This window comes from Bubalus bubalis, chromosome 14 (assembly GCF_019923935.1).
Source record: "Bubalus bubalis isolate 160015118507 breed Murrah chromosome 14, NDDB_SH_1, whole genome shotgun sequence".
NCBI lineage: Eukaryota > Metazoa > Chordata > Mammalia > Artiodactyla > Bovidae > Bubalus > Bubalus bubalis.
The window spans coordinates 16,671,229-16,690,375 of record NC_059170.1 but is presented as its reverse complement, the minus strand read 5'-3'; the positions used below and the strand labels follow the sequence as shown (position 1 = coordinate 16,690,375).

The following is a 19,147-nucleotide window of genomic DNA, read 5'->3' as shown; positions in this document are numbered from 1 at the left end:
GAGATCATTCATCTAGCTAAACTCATTTCTCATCACCACCTCTGTGAGATTTTCCATTTAAAAACCATTCTTCCACTCTGAGGCACAGATTCAATTAAGAATCCATTATTCTCCTGTACAGTAGATTAGGATTCTCACAGCTTTATCTCGTGTTGAAAGCCCAGATTGTTCAATTTTTTAAGACTCTGAAATAGTTATTTTGAATTAAGAAGTCATTTCTACCACTGGTTTGATAAATATTAAAGTTAGCAGTATGCATCAGAATGTATCTAATACTTTACACACACAAGAGCTGCAGCAAATGGCAGCCCCCATCTTCCAATCTCCTGTCACTCTGATGACCTTGGGCACGTCCCTCAGCCTCTCGGGACCTCAGCTGCTTCTTAAGGGCAATGAGTGAGGTTGAATAACCTTTGCCATCATTTCCAGATCTACAGTTCTGCAGCTAGGGTTTCAAAATATTTCTTCCTATTGAGAATCTTATTAATACCACCTCACTCTGTAGATTTTTAATGCCACTTATCTGTGGGAACTCATGAAATTGATAAATCAAGGTAATTATAACTATTAATAACTTTCAGTGAATTTAAACTGCTAATAACTTTAAATGTTGTTCAGTCGCTAAGGCATGTCTGGATCTTTTGACACTCCGTGAGTTGCAGCACACCAGGCTTCCCTGTCCTTCACTGTCTCCTGGAGCTTGCCCGGACTCATGTCCATTGCATTGGGCATGCTATCTAACCATCTCCTCCTCTGCCGCCCCCCCTTTCCTTTTGCCTCAGTCTTTCCCAGCACCAGGGTCTTTTCTAATGAGTTGGCTTTTTGCATCAGGTGGCCAAAATATTGGAGCTTCAGCTTCAGCATCAGTCCTTCCGACTTTAAATGAGATGTAAAATAGGGCCTAATACCATGTCTGGGACAAATTAGGGGCTCAACAGTGGCTGTTAACTGTATTCAATAATGGTTGTACTTATTTAAATGTGCGTGTAACAAGGTGTTAAAATACATGTCTTTTGGAAGACACTACATACCTATACCATATACTGAATTTATAATGGAGATAGTCAAAAACCTGAAGCCCTCTTTAACTCCCTAACCCACACTGAAGGTGTAAAAGAAGAGTTAGAAGGAGGAGAGTTCTTGGTGTGACTTTGAGAGAGCCATTCGTGTGTTTTGAGTCTCCTCAGGGAGAGTAGTGAGTGTTAGCTGCCCCTCACCTCAAGGCCAAGGAAAGGGGGCCTGGATGGAAACTTAATGAGCGTCTCCTGTAGGGTGACAATCCAGTGGACTACACAGACCCCAGCCTGGAAAAATCTAAAGGATGAGCTACCAGTGTCTGGCTGGGTGCTTTGATGATGGAGCAGATGACAGAGGTGAGTATGGCCTCTACTCCTGGAGCCTGGATGGGGCAGAGCGGGAGAGGGGGGTGTGTGCATACCTCCCAGGACCGGATGTAGGCTGTGTGCGTGCGAGGGAACCGACACGTAGTCATCTCAGAGCCTGAACAAGAGGCAAGTGTTTCCTCCAGGAGGTGAACTTCGGCTCACGGTGCGGACAAAGGAGTAGAAAGCAGAGCCACAGGGTGGTCATCACTCCTGAGGGATCTCTGGGCATGAAGATGGCAGGACTGGGAGGGAGAAGCTGCCCTGAGGGGTGAAGGAGGAGTCCGCGGGAGAAAGACACAGTTAAAACTCTTGCCAGGTCAGCGTCCAGTTACCACAACACCTCAACTCAGGATATTGTTCCTGCTTTGCCTTCATTTCCTCACTCCCACGGCCCTAATCCTGGAAGGGTCAGAAACCTTAGTACACAAGCAAGACCTCAGTTCCCTAGTCTGCAGCTGGCCCAGAGAAGCCTCAACTTCAAGTGATAAGCCATTTTGATTACAACGGAATTGGACATTTAAATTTCTGAACTGAGACTGTTACACACCTTAAGTGTAACTGTGTGTGTGTGTGCGTGCTCAGTCATATCTGACTCTACAACCCCATGAACTGTAGCCTGCCAGGCTCCTCTGTCCATGGAATCTTCCAGGCAAGAATACTGGAGTGGGTTGCCATTTCCTTCTCCAGGGGATCTTCCAGACCCAGAAATCAAACCGGCATCTCTTGTGTCTCCTGCATTGGCAGGCAGGTTCTTTACCACTGTGCCACCTGTGGGCCCCAAATGTGACTACAGGATGATACTAAGACGCACTAAGGAAGTGGAGCAAACTCCGGGAGATAGTGAAAGATAGGAAGTCTGGCATGCTGCAGTCCATGGGGTCACAAAGAGTTGGACATGACTGAAGAGAAGTTGCAGAGGCCCGAGTTTTCTTCTAGAATTAAGGGATACACTAGTCTCAAGTTGGATTTTAAGGGAGAGTAGGAGACAAAAATAAAGTTGCTTTGTGATTGTAATTCTCTACAAGCCTGCCTGTTTATCATAACGGTGGTTGTTGTTTAGTCACTAAGTCATGTCTGACTCTTTGTGACCCATGGACTACATGTGGCCCACGCCAGGCTCCTCTGTCCATGGGATTCTCCAGGCAAGAACACTGGAGTGGGTTGCCATTTCCTTACGGTTACACACGTGATTTATTTTACGCCCTCTAATTCTTCATTCACTGTTTTTTTTTTTTTAACTTAAAAAGTTCACATCCGTATCTTTAATTTGTTTCTTAGTAATTTCAAGAATTATCCTTCTCTGTGTACTTAAACACATTTTTTAATTGTAGTAAAATGCACATGGTATAAATTAACCATTTTAGCCATTTTAAAAGTGTATGATTCATTGGTATTTAATACATTCATGATATTGTGCAACCATCACAGCTTAGTTTTAGAATATCTTCACCCTCAAAAGGAAACCCCATAGTCATTAAGCAGTCACTCCTAATTCCAAGCCCCTGTGAGTGAAAGTCGCTCAGTCGTGTCTGACTCTCTTCGACCCCATGGACTGTCTCCAGGCCAGAATACTGGAGTGGGTAGCCTTTCCCTTCTCCAGGGGATCTTCCCAACCCAGGGATTGAACCCAGGTCTCCCACATTGCAAACAGATTCTTTACCAGCTAAGCCACAAGGGAAGCCCCTGTGCCAAGCCCCTGGCAACCACTAGTTTGCTTTTTTGTCTTTATGACATTGCCTATTCTGGATACTTATAATGTAAATAGAATTATACATTGTGTGATCTTTGTGTCTGGTTTTGTCCATTCAGCATAGTGTTTTCAACGTTCATGTTATAGCATTTATCAGAATTTTTTTTTTTATGGTTGAATAATATTGTATAGATATGCCACATACTCATCAGTATTTATCAGTCAACAAACATTTGAGTTGTTTTTTACCTTTTGGCTATTGTCAGTAGTATTGCCATGAATATTCTTGTACAAATTTTTGTTTGAACATCTATTTTCAATTCTTCTGGCAATATACTTTGGAGTGGAAATCCTGGGTCATATGACAACTCTGTTTAACTAATTGCTGCTGCTGCTGCTAAGTCACCTCAGTCGTGTCCGACTCTGTGTGACCCCATAGACGGCAGCCCACCAGGCTCCCCCATCCCTGGGATTCTTCAGGCAAGAACACTGGAGTGGGTTGCCATTTCCTTCTTCAATGCATGAAAGTGAAAAGTGAAAGTGAAGTCACTCAGTCGTGCCCGACTCTTAGCGACCCCATGGACTGCAGCCTACCAGACTCCTCTATCCATGGGATTTTTCCAGGCAAGAGTACCGGAGTGGGGTGCCATTGCCTTCTCCATTAACTAATTGAAGAACCACCAAATGATTTTCCACAGTGGTGGCACCATGTACATATCCATGAGTAGTGGATGAGAACTGCTATATTAGGGTTTTCCAGAGAAAATCATCAGGATATTGAGACAGATGATTTCTTCTAGAATTTTATACTTTCAGCTCTTATATTTAAGTCACTGCTGCATTTTTAGTTAATTTTTGTGTATGGTATGAGGTGAGAGTTCAGCTTCATTCTTGCATGTGGATATCCATTTATCTCACCCAGTACCATCTGCCAAAGAGATTATTTTTTTCCCCTTGAATGGTTTTGGCATCCTTGTCAAGATCTTGAATGCTTTAAGAAAACAAATTTAAAGGTTAAGTAATGCATTGTGTCTTGATCAATTCGAGTTAACCTTGAAGATCTTTGCCTAGTTCAGGTTTTCACAAAATCTTCACAGAGCCTGACTTCCTGATAGAATTGTAAAACTCAAAAATATTCATGAACTAACTCCCAACACAATTTTCTTAAACTGTCTCTAACAACTTTTAATGAAGCCACCATCTATTAAATAAATGATATTTTAAAGTATAAACCAATGGTGAAAACAACTAGGATAGAGATTTTCTGTTCCACCCATGAAGGATTAAGTGCGTGGGATTTGCCTTTCACTATAAACAACCAGAAAAGCAGATGAAATACATAAAACAAATGTTTTTAGACATTGGACATCAGGAAGCACAGGCTGTGACTCCCTGAGAGACGGGAAATGCACAGGAAGGGGTGATTACCAATCTTACTCATTTAGGATGCCTCCAACCTTCAGCACAGAGATGGGGAAACTGACACCCACTGTATCACTGAATTGAAGAGACAGAGGTAGGGGTACAGGAAGGCCGAGGCAGCTAAAATTTACATGGACATGCAACAGAGATATTTTCTTGGGCTCCAAAATCACTATAGACGGTGACTGTTGCCATGAAATTAAAAGACCCTTGCTCCTTGGAAGAAAAGCTATGACAAACCTAGACAGCATATTAAAAAGCAGAAACATCACTTTGCTGACAAAGGTCTGTATAGTCAAAGCTATGGTTTTTCCAGTAATCATATATGGATGTGTGAGTTGGACTATAAAGAAGGCTGAGTGCTGAAGAAATGATGCTTTCGAACTGTGGTGTTGGAGAAGACTCTTGGGAGTCCCTTGGACTGCAAGGAGATCAAACCAGTCCATCCTAAAAGAAATCAGCCCTGAATATTCATTGGAAGGACTGATGCTAAAGCTGAGGCTCCAATACTTTGGCCACCTGATGCAAAGAGTCGACTCATTGAAGAAGGCCCTGATGCTGGGAAAGATTGAAGGCAGGAGGAGAAGGGGAAGACAGAGGATGAGATGATTGGATGGCATCACCGACTCAATGGACATGAATTTGAGCAAGCTCCGGGAGATGGTGAAGGACAGGAAAGCCTGGCGTGCTGTAGTCCATGGGGTCACGAACAGTCAGACACAGCTGAGTGACTGAACAACTGAACAACATTACAGAGAAGGTAGCTGCACAGAGATAGAGCTCAGAAAATCCCACAGGGTTTCCTGGACCCCTAGGTGAGCTCTGATCAGGACATGGGATGAAACTCCATGAGACCAGGGAAAGAAAAAAGAGAAAGTTGCATGCCAAGTAATTCCCAGGGTTCCCATAGTTCTGGGAATAGTTGAAGTCTCTGCCAGCCAGAGAAGAGACATTCTAACACACAGTGATAGATAGAGTCCTGCAAAGGTCATGCCTTTGAAGTGGGGCTCAAGTAATCCTAGGGTAAAGGTTGCTTTTGGCCTGCCATAAAACAAGCTCAATGTTAATCCTCAGACTGATCTGCAAGCAACTTAACCGCTTGGCAGAACAAAGTCCAGCATGTTTAAAGAAATACAACAAAACCCAACACTCAACAATGTAAAATTTATTATGTTTGGTGCAAAACAAATTCACCAGGCAAAGCGTTAGCAACATATGATCAGAGTCAGGAGAAAAATAATTCCACAGATCCAGAATGACACAGATGATAGGATTAGCTGACAAAGACCTCAACAGATAATATAAACACATAAGGATATATAAAGGAAAGCATGAACGTAATGAGGAAAGGCATAGGGCATATACTTTTTTAAAAATCCAAGTCAAATTTTGGAGATGATATGTGAAATATCTGAAATTAAACTGAATAGGATTGACAGCAGAAGAAATTAGACCCTCCCAGAAGAATGGGGGCTTCCCAGGTGGCTTAGTGGTAAAGAATCCACCTGCCAATGCAGGGAACGCAGGAGATGCAGGTTTGATACCTGGGTTGGAAAGATTCCCTGGAGTAGGAAATGACAACCTGTTTCAGCATTCTTGCCTCAAAAATCCATGGATAGTGGAGCCTGGTGGGCTATGGTCCATGGGGGTCACAAAGAGTCAGACACAAGTAATCACACAGAAGAAAATACCAGTGAAATTGAAGGCCCAGAAATAGATACTCAAAATGAAGCACAAAGACAAAATACTTTTAAAGGAATGAACAGAAGAGGCTGTGAAACAATACCAAGTATCAAAAATACATACCAGAAGGAGATGAGAGAGAGAAAAGGAAAACATACTTGAAAAAATAATGACTGTTCTCCAAATACGATGAAAATGATAAAGGCATAGACCCAAGAAACTCAGTAGTCCTCAAAAAGAATACATATGGAAAAAAAAAAAAAACTTACATCCTAAGACACATAATAGTCAAATTGATAAACCACTGAGAATGAATCAAAAGAAACATACACCGAGGAACAAATATCTGAATGGCAGCAGACTTCTCGTCATAAGCTATGCAAGCCAGAAAGGAATGCCATGACCTCTTTAATGTGTTGGAAAGTCCCCCCATTACAGGGGGAAAGTCTGTAATTCTGTATTTAGCAAAAACATCCCTCAAAAATGGGTAGTGTGGCCAAGGTGGTGGAGTAGGAGGACCCTGAACTCAGCTCCCCCCACAGACATACCAAAATTACAACTATTTAGAGAGCAACTCTCTATGAGAACAACTTGAAGGCTAGCAGAATAGGTTCTTCACAACTAAAGACGTAGAGAACTACAACAAGACGGCAGGAGGGGTGAAGATGCAGTGTAACCAGGACCCGCACCCTCAGGTAGGTCACCCATTGTAGGGGCATTAGTTTGATCCCTGGTTGGGGAAGTTCCACATGCCGTGGGGTGCAGCCTAAATAAATAAGCAAGCAAATGATGGATTGTTGAAGAAATCAAAGAGGACATTTTTTAAAAACTTGAGTGGGAGACTCCTGGGCATATATCTAGAGGAAAACATGGTCTGAAAGGATACATGCACCCCAGTGTTCACTGCAGCACTGTTTACAGTAGCCAAGACTTAGAAGTGACCTAAATGTCCAACAACAGGAATGGCTAAAGAAGATGTGGTACATACACACAATGGAATATTACTCAGTCATTAAAAAGAATGAAATAATGCCATTTGCAGCAACATGGATGGACCTAGAGATTGTCATACTGAGTGAAATAAGTCAGAAAGAGAAATAGCGTGTATGACATCCCTTATATGTGGAATCTAAAAAGAAATGGTACCAATGAACTTATTCACAAAACAAACTCACAGACTTAGAGAATGTACTTATGGTTGTGGTGGCAGGGGGATAGGTTGGGGGGAAGGGAGAGTTAGGGAGTTAGGAATTTACTGAACACAGTGCTATAGTTAAAATGGATAACCAACAAGGTCTTGCTGTATAGCACAGGGAACTCTGCTCAGTGTTATGTGGCAGCCTAGATAGGAGGGGAGTTTGGAGGAGAATGGATATATGTATATGTATGACTGAGTCCCTTGCCTGTCCACCTGAATCTATCACAATGTTGTTAATTGGCTATATTCCAATATAAAATAAAAAGTTTAAAAGAAAAAAAAAAAGCCTCAGTTGGAGAACATATGTGTGAACCATATAGCCAAAGGGGGTTAATACTTGCATCAAAATAAACTCACATCAAAAAGACAAACAAGCCTTTTTTTTTTCTTTAAATATATATATAATGTTAAATTTTATTTATTTTTAATTGAAGGATAATTGCTTTACAGAATTTTGTTGTTTCCTGCCAAACACCAACATGAATCAGCCATAGGTATACATATATCCCCTCCCTTTTGAACCCCCCTCCCATTTCCCTCCCCACCCACCCCTCTAGGTTGAGACAGAGCCCCTGTTTGAGTTTCCTGAGACATATAGCAAATTCCCATTGGCTATCTATTCTACGCATGGTAATGTAAGTTTCTATGTTACTCTTTCCATACATCTCACTCTCTCCTCCCCTCTCCCCATGTCCATAAGTCTATTCTCTATGTCTGTTTCTCCATTGCTGTTCTGCAAATAAATTCTTCAGTACCATTTTTCTAGATTCCGTATCTATGTATTGCTGCTGCTGCTGCTAAGTTGCTTCAGTCGTGTCCAACTCTGTGTGACCCCATAGACGGCAGCCCACTAGGCTCCTCTGTCTCTGGGATTCTCCAGGCAAGAATACTGGAGTGGGTTGCCATTTCCTTCTCCAATGCATGAAAGTGAAAAGTGAAAGTGAAGCCGCTCAATCGTGCCCAACTCTTAGCGACCCCATGGACTGCAGCCTACCAGGCTCCTCCATCCATGGGATTTTCCAGGCAAGAGTACTGGAGTGGGGTGCCATTGCCTTCTCCGGTATCTATGCGTTAGAATATGATATACATCTTTCTCTTTCTGACTTAGTTCACTGTGTATAATAGGCTCTAGGTTCATCCAGCTCATTAGAATGGACTGCATTCCTTTTTACGGCTGAGTAATATTTCATTGTGTATATGTACCAAACTTCTTTCTCCATTCATCTGTCGATGGACATCTAGGTTGCTTGCATGTTCCAGCTATTATAAATAGTGCTGCAATGAACAATGGGATACATGTGTCTCTTTCAATTTTGGTTCCCTCAGCGTATATGCCTAGGAGTGGGATTGCTGGATAATATGGTGGTTTTATTCCTAGTTTTTAAAGGAATCTCCATACCGTCTTCCATAGTGGCTGTATCAATTTACATTCCCACCAACAGTGCAAGAGTGTTCCCTTTTCTCCACACCCTCTCCAGAATTTATTGTTTGTAGACTTTTTGATGGAGGCCATTCTGACCAGTGGAGGTGATATCTCATTGTAGTTTTGATTTGCATTTCTCTAATAATGAGCTATGTTGAGCATCTTTTCATGTGTTTGTTAGCCGTCTGTTTCGGAGAAAGGTCTGTTTAGGTCTTTTCCCCACTTTTTGATTGGGTTTGTTTTTCTGGTATTGAGTTGTATGAGCTGCTTGTGTATTTTGGAAATTAATCCTTTGTCAGTTGTTTCATTTGCTATTATTTTTTCCCATTCTGAGGGCCATCTTTTCACCTTGCTTATAGTTTCCTTTGCTGTGCAAAAGCTTTTGAGTTTAATTAGGTTCCACTTGTTTACTTTTGTTTTTATTTCCATTACTCTAAGAGGTGGATCATAGAGGATCTTGCTTTGATTTATGTCATTGAGTGTTCTGCCTATGTTTTCCTCTAAGAGTTTTATAGAACAAACAACCCCTTTTTTTTTTTAATGGGCTTATATACCTGAATATACCTTTTTTTCCAAAGAAGGCACACAAATGACCAGCAGATACATGAAAATATGCTCAATACCACTAATCATCAGGAAAATGCAAATCAAGCAATAATGAGATATGGTATCATACCTGTCAGAGTGGCTATTGCCAAAAATACAAGAAATAACAAGCGTTGGTGAGGAACTGGAGAAGGGGAACACTCATGCAGTGTTGGTAGGAATGTAAATGAGTATAGCCACTACGGAAAGCGGTATGGAGAATCCTCAAAAAAAGTAAAAATAGAAGTGTTGTATGATCCAGCAGTTCCACTTCTGGGTATTTTTCTGAAGAAAACAAAAGCACTAATTCTAAAAGATTTATGTGCGCCTGTGTTCACTGCAGTATTATTGACAACAGCCAAGATATGGAAGCAACTTAAGTGCCCATGAACAGATGAATGGATAAAGATGAGGCATGTACACATAATGAAATATTACTAAGCTATATAAAAAAAAAATCTTGCCATTTGTGACAACATGGGTGGACCTAGAGGGTATTATACCAAGTCAAATAAGCCAGAAAAAGACAAATATCATATGACTTTACTTATATGTGCAACCTAAAAAACAAAACAAACATCACAAAGCAGAAACAGACTCAGAGATACAGAGCTCAAACTGGTGTTTGCCAGAAGGAGTGGTGTATAAAACAGGTGAGGGAGATTAAGAGGTACAAACTTCCAGTTACAAAATAAATATAAGTCATGTAATGTACAGCACAGGGAATATAGTCAATAATTTTGGAAAAACTTTGATGGTGACTGATGGTAACTAGACTTATCATGATGACCACTTTGTAATTATAAAAATACTGAATCATGATATTGTACCCCTGAAACTAATTTAATAGTGTAAGTCAATTTTACTTTGTTTTTAAAAAGTGAGAAAAATGAAGACGAAAGGAAAATGTTTTCAAAGCAACAAAAGCTGAAATAATTCATCACCAGTAGACCTGAACAATAAGAACTGTTAAAGGAGGGTTTTCAGACTGAAGAAAAACGATACCAAGATACAAATCTGGATCTACACAAAGGAACGGAGAGCACTGAAAATAACTCCATGGGGGAGTATATAATTTTTCTTATAATTTAAATGTCCTTAGAAGATAATTGGCTATTTAAACAAAAATAATAATCTACTTAGAATTTTATGAAAGAAAGCAAAACTTACAACAACAATAGTATGAAGTCAGGAGGAGAGATGAGATTAAAAGGATCATAGTATTTGTGACATAATGACACTTGAGGGTAAAAAGTGATAAGATAAAGATATACACTAAAAAGTTTAAAACAGCCATGAAAATACTGAAGAACTGTATGTAGCTAATAAGCAAAGGAGATGCAATGAAATCATTAAAAGTATTCAATTATTCCAAAAGGAGGCAGTTAAAGGGAAAAAAATAGAGCAAAGAATAGAGGAGACATGTAGAAAACAAATAGCAAGATGATATGTTAAAATCTGATCATATCAGTAATCACATTAAACATCTGAATACCTCAGTTAAAAGTCAGATACTAAGAAATTTGCTTATTTTTTTACTGACCCACACATCATGGCTTGTGGGATTTTAGTTCCCCAACCAGGGATGTGGCTCAGTCAGTAAAGAATCTGCCTGCAATGTGAGAGACCTGGATTTGATCCCTTGGTTGGGAAGATCCCCTGGAGGAGGGCATGGCAACTCACCCCAGTTTTCTTGCCCAGATAATCCCCATGGACAGAGGAGCCTGGCGGGCTACAGTCCATGGGGTCACAAAGAGTCAGACACAACTGTGTGACTAGGCACAGCACAGCACCATCAGGCATAGAACCTAGGCCCTCGCAGTGACAGCCCTAACCACTGGACTGACAGGGAATTCCCAATAATAAGAAATTTAAAGTGTATGGTTTCAGGTGTTGGAGTCACCAAGTAAGACACGACTCACATAGGCATTAGATGGAATGATGCTTGACTCAGAGAGAAGAGAGCAAAGTCTGCTTTAAGAGTGAGCACTGGTTCCCATGGTCAGCAGGTCCTATCCTGCAGCTGACACAGAAAGATGGTCTGCCTGCTCCCCTTTCATGCTGCAGGGGGAGGACCCTGTTCCCTCTCCCCAGGAACAGATAGAAGCAGTGGGGTTGGCCAGGTGCCACTCAAGCAGCACAAAGACATACACATCAAGCCTGTTCGCAGGGAAAAGATATTTGCAAACAAGTGCTTTGCCCAACACTGGCTATGAGAGCTCCTTACCTTCCCGTAAGGAAATGTTTCAGGTCCCAGGAACACTTTTGTGCAACTGTGCAAGAATCACCAGCCTGAGACTTCTGGTGGCACAGTGGATAAGAATCTGCCTGCCAGTGCAGGAGACATGGGTTCAATCCCCAATCCAGGAAGATTCCATGTGCTGCAGATCAGCTAAACCAGTGTGCCACCATTATCGAAGCCTGTATGTGACCAAAGCCCATGAACCCTAGAGCCTGTATCCACGAGAAGCCACTGTAATGAGCACCCCATGCACTGCAACAGAGTAGCCCCTGCTTGCTGAACTAGAGAAAGCCTGTGCAAAGTACCAAAGACCCAGTGCAGCCAAAAATTAATTATTTTTTTAAAAGGATTGGTACACCTTAACAACAACAACAAAACAATCACTAGGCAATGGATGACTGATTTCTCAACATACTTACTCTCTGACCCTTTACCAAAGTTTGCCCATCTTTGGATTAATGTAATGTGCATTTCAACCCAACAGAGACCATGATGCCTTCTGAATTAATGGACTATGAATGAATGAGGTCTCCATGTATGTTCTAACATGGGCACTTTCTTTTTTTTTTTTCTCATTGTAACACTCGTTTTTATATAAATATCCGCAAGTCATGTTACAGAATAAGCCCCACCGGGGAAAAAAAGTCAACGTTATGTTTTTGTTAAATCAACCCCTGCCTTCTAGGTTGGGCCCCAGCCCGGGGGCACTGCTGCTTTGGGAAGGCTGGGGCTGCTGCCAAGAGGCTGCTGAAGAAGCTGCCTATGTGGCCCACCCCCAGGCCGACCCCCTTCTTTGGTGTGTGGTACATGGTGACCTTCTCTGGCCCCCACTCAGCCTGGGGCAGGGTTCTGGGGGACAGGGTTCTGGAGAGCAGGGCCCAGGACTATCAGAAGCCTAGGCTGGGTAGTTCTCCTCTCCCTGGCCCAGGAACCTACTGGGTTAACTGTGGTGTGTTATATATGCATGTGGGCTCAAAGCCAGTTTAGAATGCATTTCACTTCCATAGGTAAGATTGAATCTGATAAGTGCACACAGCATGCTCTCAGTTCAGTTCAGTTTGGTTGCTCAGCCATGTCCGACTCTGCGACCCCATGGACTGCACCATGCCAGGCTTCCCTGTCCATCACCAACTCCCAGAGCTTACTCAAACTCACATCCATCGAGTTGGTGATGCCATCCAACCATCTCATCCTCTATCATCCCCTTCTCCTCCCGCCTTCAATCATTCCCAGCATCAGGGTCTTTTCCAGTGAGTCAGTTCTTCACATCAGGTGGCCAAAGTACTGGAATTTCAGCTTCAGCATCAGTCCTTCCAATGAATATTCAGGACTGATTTCCTTTAGGATGGACTGCTTGGATCTCCTTGCAGTCCAAGGGACTCTCAAGAGTCTTCTCCAACACCACAGTTCAAAAGTATCAATTCTTTGGTGCTCAACTTTCTAGTCCAACTCTCACATCTGTACATGACTATTGAAAAAGCCATAGCTTTGACTAGACGGACCTTTGTTGGTAATGTCTCTGCTTTTTAATATGCTGTCTAGGTTGGTCATAACTTTTCTTCCAAGGAGCAAGTGTCTTTTAATTTTATGGCTGCAGTCACCATCTGCAGTGATTTTGGAGCCCAAGGAAATAAAGGCTGCCACTGTTTCCACCATTTCTCCATCTATTTGCCATGAAGTGATGGGACCAGATGCCATGATCTTCGTTTTTTGAATGTTGAGTTTTATTTATTATTATTTTTTTAATGCTTTAATAAACTTTTATTTTTTTACTTTTCAAAAGATTCAGCATAGTAAGGTCCTTCCCCAAACCTGAATTTAAAGCTGCTTGTGTTACATGTGGCTCATCCATTTATTTTTATTTTTATTTTTTTATTTTATTTTTAAACTTTACAAAATTGTATTAGTTTTGCCAAATATCAAAATGAATCTGCCACAGGTATACATGTGTTCCCCATCCTGAACCCTCCTCCCTCCTCTCTCCCCATACCATCCCTCTGGGTCGTCCCAGTGCACTAGCCCCAAGCATCCAGTATCGTGCATTGAACCTGGACTGGCAACTCGTTTCATACATGATATTTTACATGTTTCAATGCCATTCTCCCAAATCTTCCCACCCTCTCCCTCTCCCACAGAGTCCATAGACTGTTCTATACATCAGTGTCTCTTTTGCTGTCTCGTACACAGGGTTATTGTTACCATCTTTCTAAATTCCATATATATGCGTTAGTATACTGTATTGGTGTTTTTCTTTCTGGCTTACATCACTCTGTATAATAGGCTCCAGTTTCATCCACCTCATTAGAACTGATTCAAATGTATTCTTTTTAATGGCTGAGTAATACTCCATTGTGTATATGTACCATAGCTTTCTTATCCTTTCATCTGCTGATGGACATCTAGGTTGCTTCGAATGTTGAGTTTTAAACCAACTTTTTCACTCTCCTATTTCACTTTCAAGAGGTTCTTTAGTTCTTCATTTTCTGCCATAAGAGTGGTGTCATCTGCAATCTTGATTCCAGCTTGGGCTTCATCCAGCCCAGAATTTGGCATGATATACTCTGCATATAAGTTAAATAAGCAGGGTGACAATATACAGCCTTGACGTACTCCTTTCCCAATTTGGAACCAGTCTGTTGTTCCATGTCTAGTTCTAACTGTTGCTTCTTGACCTACATACAGATTTCGTAAGAGGCAGGTCAGGTGGTCTGGTATTCCCATCTCTTGAAGAATTTTCCACAGTTTGAGCCCTGGACTTGAAACCAGTTGAGGTCCCAACTCCATCACTGCAGAATGGAGTGACTTTAGATAAGTCGCTTCACATCTTAGGGTGAGGCTGACCTTATCAGGATGAGGTAGATTTCCAGACCTCCCTGGAGATCTTTCTTCTCAAGCTTAACATGAACAAACGTCATGGAGAAGCAGCACAGGGAGGTTAGGAGCTTCAGCTCCAAACTTCAAGGATCTGAGTTTGAATCCCAATCTCCCCACTTAACTGACACCTTGGCCAAGTGACTTTACTTTTCTGTGTCTCAGCTCCATCATCTGTACACTGGGGATGATGATGTGCTATGCTGTAAGTCACTTCAGTCATGCCCGACTCTTTGCAACCCAATGGTCTATAGCCCACCAGTCTCCTCTGTCCGTGGGATTGTCCAGACAAGAATACTGGAGTGAGTTGCCATTTCCTTCTCCATGGGATCTTCTCCACCCAGGGATTGAACACACATCTCTTAGGTCTTCTGCATTGGCAGGCGGGTTCTTTACCACTAGCACCACCTAGGATTATGGGGATTTAATGAATATTACTAAAGTAAGCTGAGCTACAAGAGTATTTGTTAAGTAAATAAAAGCTGTTAACCAATATGGAACACTTTGTGCAAATTCTGGGCATGTCAACCTGAAATGTGGTACAGCTGGACTCAGCCGTTCTTCTCTAGAAATCATAGAGCAAGAGCTGTGTCCTCTTAAAGTCATAGCTGATGTGAAAAGATGCTGGAGAGAGGCATGGGCCAAGTGTATGGGAGAAGCTAGGTCTTTCTATCAAGGTCTCCCAGGAAGGATGACCTGAAACAGTGTAGCCTGGTGATGAGAGAGTAAATATGGTGATGCTCAATATACATAGATGAAGAAGGGCATAAGCATGGTCCTAACTCTGAGGATAAAACTGGGGACAGAAGCTGGAGGTTTCAATGGGGAGAGCTTCTGACCCATTATCAGAAAGATGTCCCACCAAGGTTGGCTGAGTCTTCTTGTCTGGGGTGCTGTTGGAAGCTACTCAATTAAGGTGGAGAGTTAGATGAGTTGAAACATACAAGGGCCCTCCCGTATTGATTAGTCCTGGACTCTAATGTTTCCGCCGGCTTTGAGATATAGTCCTGGACTCTAATGTTTCCGCCGGCTTTGAGATTTGACTACTGATAAGTGTGGTGAGAACAGAGCCATTGCTTTTAAAGTTCCAAAGTTTGAAGCTTGCCAAGAGCTCTGTAAGAGCATCTGCCCAGATTCTCTGGGCCACCTCCTGATGAAGTGCTCAGTGGCCTAACATTACTCTAAGCACCCTCCCTCACCCCCACCCTCTACTCCCCCCACACCCATGGATTATGAAACATGGGGCAGGCAGTGATGACAGATCCTGGCGGGGTCATAGAAAGGCAGTTTATCTGAGCACTGTCGTTGCTCAAGAACCCGAAGACAGACCTCCAAACCCTCTTTTGATATCAGCACGGATTTCCTTCAAAACTTCAAAAAGACCATCCCGACCTGGTCCCCAGTTTGGCCAGAATGCGATGGCATGTGGATTTCATTTTGATGGCCTGAAAGTCTATGAAGTCATTTCCTAGAGTCATTTCTTATCTGTCTCAACCAAAACAAGCATGGACTGTCCTGGTTCTGAGGTAATTAAAGTTCATTAGAATTTGGAAGTACCTTACAGCATGACCTGTTATACATGGATTCAGATAAGCCATGGTTTCAATCAAGCTCTCCCTCCCCACCACCATCTACTTGGCCAGCCACAGAACAGACTGGAAGGACACCACTTGTCTCTATTGGCATCAAACAGTGCCTATGTGACCCATTACCTGGGGAATAGTTACAGAGGGAATTTGTAAACCCCGAAGGAACAGGGGCTCCAAATTCAAATGCCTTCAGGACCTGGGAAGGCAACATGAAGCAGGCAATGTGGCCAGCTGTGGACAGGCGAGAGTGTGACGGCCGCTGGCTAGTTTAGCCAAGTGTCACACACTGGAGGGGAAGATCAGGATTATACCAGATTGGCTGATTTTTCTATAAGAATGTGGGAACTTAGATTTGCATGTAAAAATATTTTCGTTTTTAAATGTTGGCAACTAATTTGAATACCAGCTTGGAATTTTTTCTTTTTTTTTTTTTTTGGAATGTTGGTTGGTTTGTTCTCAGAAAGCTGATTTGTTTTGGAATGCCATATTTTCATTTCAGAACTTAGAAAGTTACTCTCGGCTAAAGACCTGAGATAGAAATTTGCACAGCTGAGCACAGTCTGAGGAAGAATCTCTGTTCAAAGAAGAATCTATTAGCCTCAGATCAGAGCCTGTAAGAACCTTCAAGTTAATCCAGTCCAACTTCTTGCAGCCTACTGTAGAGACACAGGGGCTGCTGGCCAGAGAGTGGAGAGGCCTGGGTTCCGGTCCCCACCCTGTCACTGATTCCCTGAGTGACCTTGCAAAAGTCTCTGCTCTTCTCTGGCCTCAGTTTCCCTTTTGGAACTGGCCAAGAACCTCTTAGGTCCTGGCCAAACCAAAAGGTTGAAAGTTCCACTTGCAAGGAATGGAGAATGCCCCAAATGGAGAATTTTCAAAGGCAGGGCTTGTTCTTGATGTGGGGTGAAATGGCTGTTTTCAGACTGGCTGTGCATCTTTGGAACTGGTAGTTGCAGAGCTAAGAAAAGAATTTACCTGAAGGGAGGCTCTGTCAGCAGCTTCTGGAGTTTTTGTGCTGAGGTCTGAGGACTGACGTAGGTGATCTGTTAGTGTTTGTCAGGGGCCATTGGTGAAGTTTAGGTGGTAATAGGAGGTTAGTGGGGCTCATGGCAGACGGAAAGTGGGAGGCGAGGGGGTCATCCGGGGCCCTGTCTTTTTGTCTTGGTCTCCACTCATTCTGCAGCCTAGAAAGCCCTTCCTCATCTCTGGGCCTTAATTTCCTCTGGCTAGTCTCTGAGCCCGCTTTGAGCCCCAAAATTCTATGATTCTAATGAATTCTGTTTTAAAATTGTAGTTTTATCTTCCCAAGGACTTTAATTTTTTTTTAATTCTCTATGTTTCTTTTTTTTTTCTTTAATGTTTTGGCTGCACCGAGTGGCATGCAGGATCTTAGTTCCCCAACCAGGGATCGAACCCATGCCCCCCTACAAAGGAAGTGCAGATTCTTAACCACTGAACCACCAGGAAAGTCCCTTAAATATATGTTTCTTAAGCACCCACTGGTGACAGGCACAATGGTTGCAGCTAGCAAAACCAGATTCGGTCCCTGCCATCATGGCACTTAAGAGTCTCAGGGAAGGACAGACAGTGACCAGTCAGATAAAGGCACAGTGGGCCTGGCAACACGCTATGACTAGAGGATGAGTTTTCAACAGAGGACTTGAACTCAGTCAGGGTCGGCCAGGGTCAGCTTCTTCAAAGAAGTGACTCTTGTACCAATATCCCCAGGGTAATGAGGGTCTGACTAGGTGAAGGGTACAAAAAAAAGTGTTCCCAGAAGAGGCACAGCATGTGGGAAACCTGGGTCAAGAGGGCACAGGGCCCGTTCGAGGCACCGAGAGGGGCCAGCAGTGTTGTGAGGTGAGGCTGTCGAGGTTCCGGGCGAGTCAGACCCTGCAGAACCTTGTTGTCTGTGGAGAATTCTCATGCTGAGGATCACGGAGAGCCTCTGAAGAATTCTCAGCAAAGGAAGACAGCATCAAGTCAGCATTTTGCCTCCTCTGAATACTATTAGGAAGGGACAGGTGATGGTGGAAGGGATGGTGAGGGCAGAGAGGAGCAGAGTAGATACAGGGGGACCAGTGAGGAGATGGTGATGGAGTGATGACATCCTCGTGAGACATGATGGGGGCCTGATTGGAGCCATGACAGTCCAGAGTGGTCACACTCGGATACGATTTAGGATTTTGAATTAACAGGATTTGGTGATAGATGGAATGAGGAGTCGAGGCCAACTCCCAGCTCTGCACAGGTTCATCTGAAGGTGAGTCAGCCTTAGGTCTACCTGTGTGTCCTAGCTGCGGCCCCTCTGAAGTGGGCGCCTTGTGAGATGGTCCCCAGTGACCCCCGGCTCCCTGGCTTTCCCACCCTCATATCATTCCCCTCCTGAGTGTGGGCTGGGCTTTCTGACTCACAGCTAAGAAATAGGAAACACTGGCAGGGGAAACACACTGACTGAAACTGCCCACCCTAGCCCGGCACCATAGTAACGATTTGCCTGAGTTATTTTACATTTTACCACAGGGGGTACTGGAAAGGAACATGGAACTAAGAAGCCACCACCAACCGGAAGAGTTCAGGAAAGGTCCAAAGGAGATATCACGTGTCCCACCACCTCCCAGAATCCTCACTGGAATTCATCTTGGCTGAGCAATGCGTGCACCACCAAGAAGGACCCTGAGTCAGAGTGATTGGTCAGAGACAACCCAGAAAGTAACTCCAACACCATAAAACCCAGGACTGCAAGCCACATGGCAGAGCAGTCCTCCTGGGTCTCCTTACCCTCCTGCCCCCCACCCAGGCAACCCTTCCCAATAAAGTCTCTTGCTCTGTCAACACGTGTGTCTCCTCAGACAATTCATTTCCGAGTGTCAGACAAGAGCCCACTCTCGGCCCAGGAAGGGATCCCCCCCTTCCTGCAACAGCATCACAAGTGGTGGGTGAGGAGGGTGAGTTATTAAAGGTCTGTGCCTTCCACCTTGAATGCTTGTCTTTTTCCCTCTTCACCTCTTATGCAGAGGTGGAGCAGGGAGGGCACGGGGGGAGCCCAGCTGCCTTGA

The 19,147-nt window shown here is 43.2% G+C and overlaps 1 long non-coding RNA gene across 1 annotated transcript; it reads left to right on the top strand.

Moving 5' to 3' along the window:
• Positions 1 to 17,475: 17,475 nt before the first annotated feature.
• On the top strand, positions 17,476 to 18,923 carry LOC123329067. Its single transcript, XR_006544209.2, has 2 exons — positions 17,476 to 18,351; positions 18,612 to 18,923. It is a non-coding gene; the product is annotated as an uncharacterized LOC123329067 (long non-coding RNA).
• Positions 18,924 to 19,147: the final 224 nt, after the last annotated feature.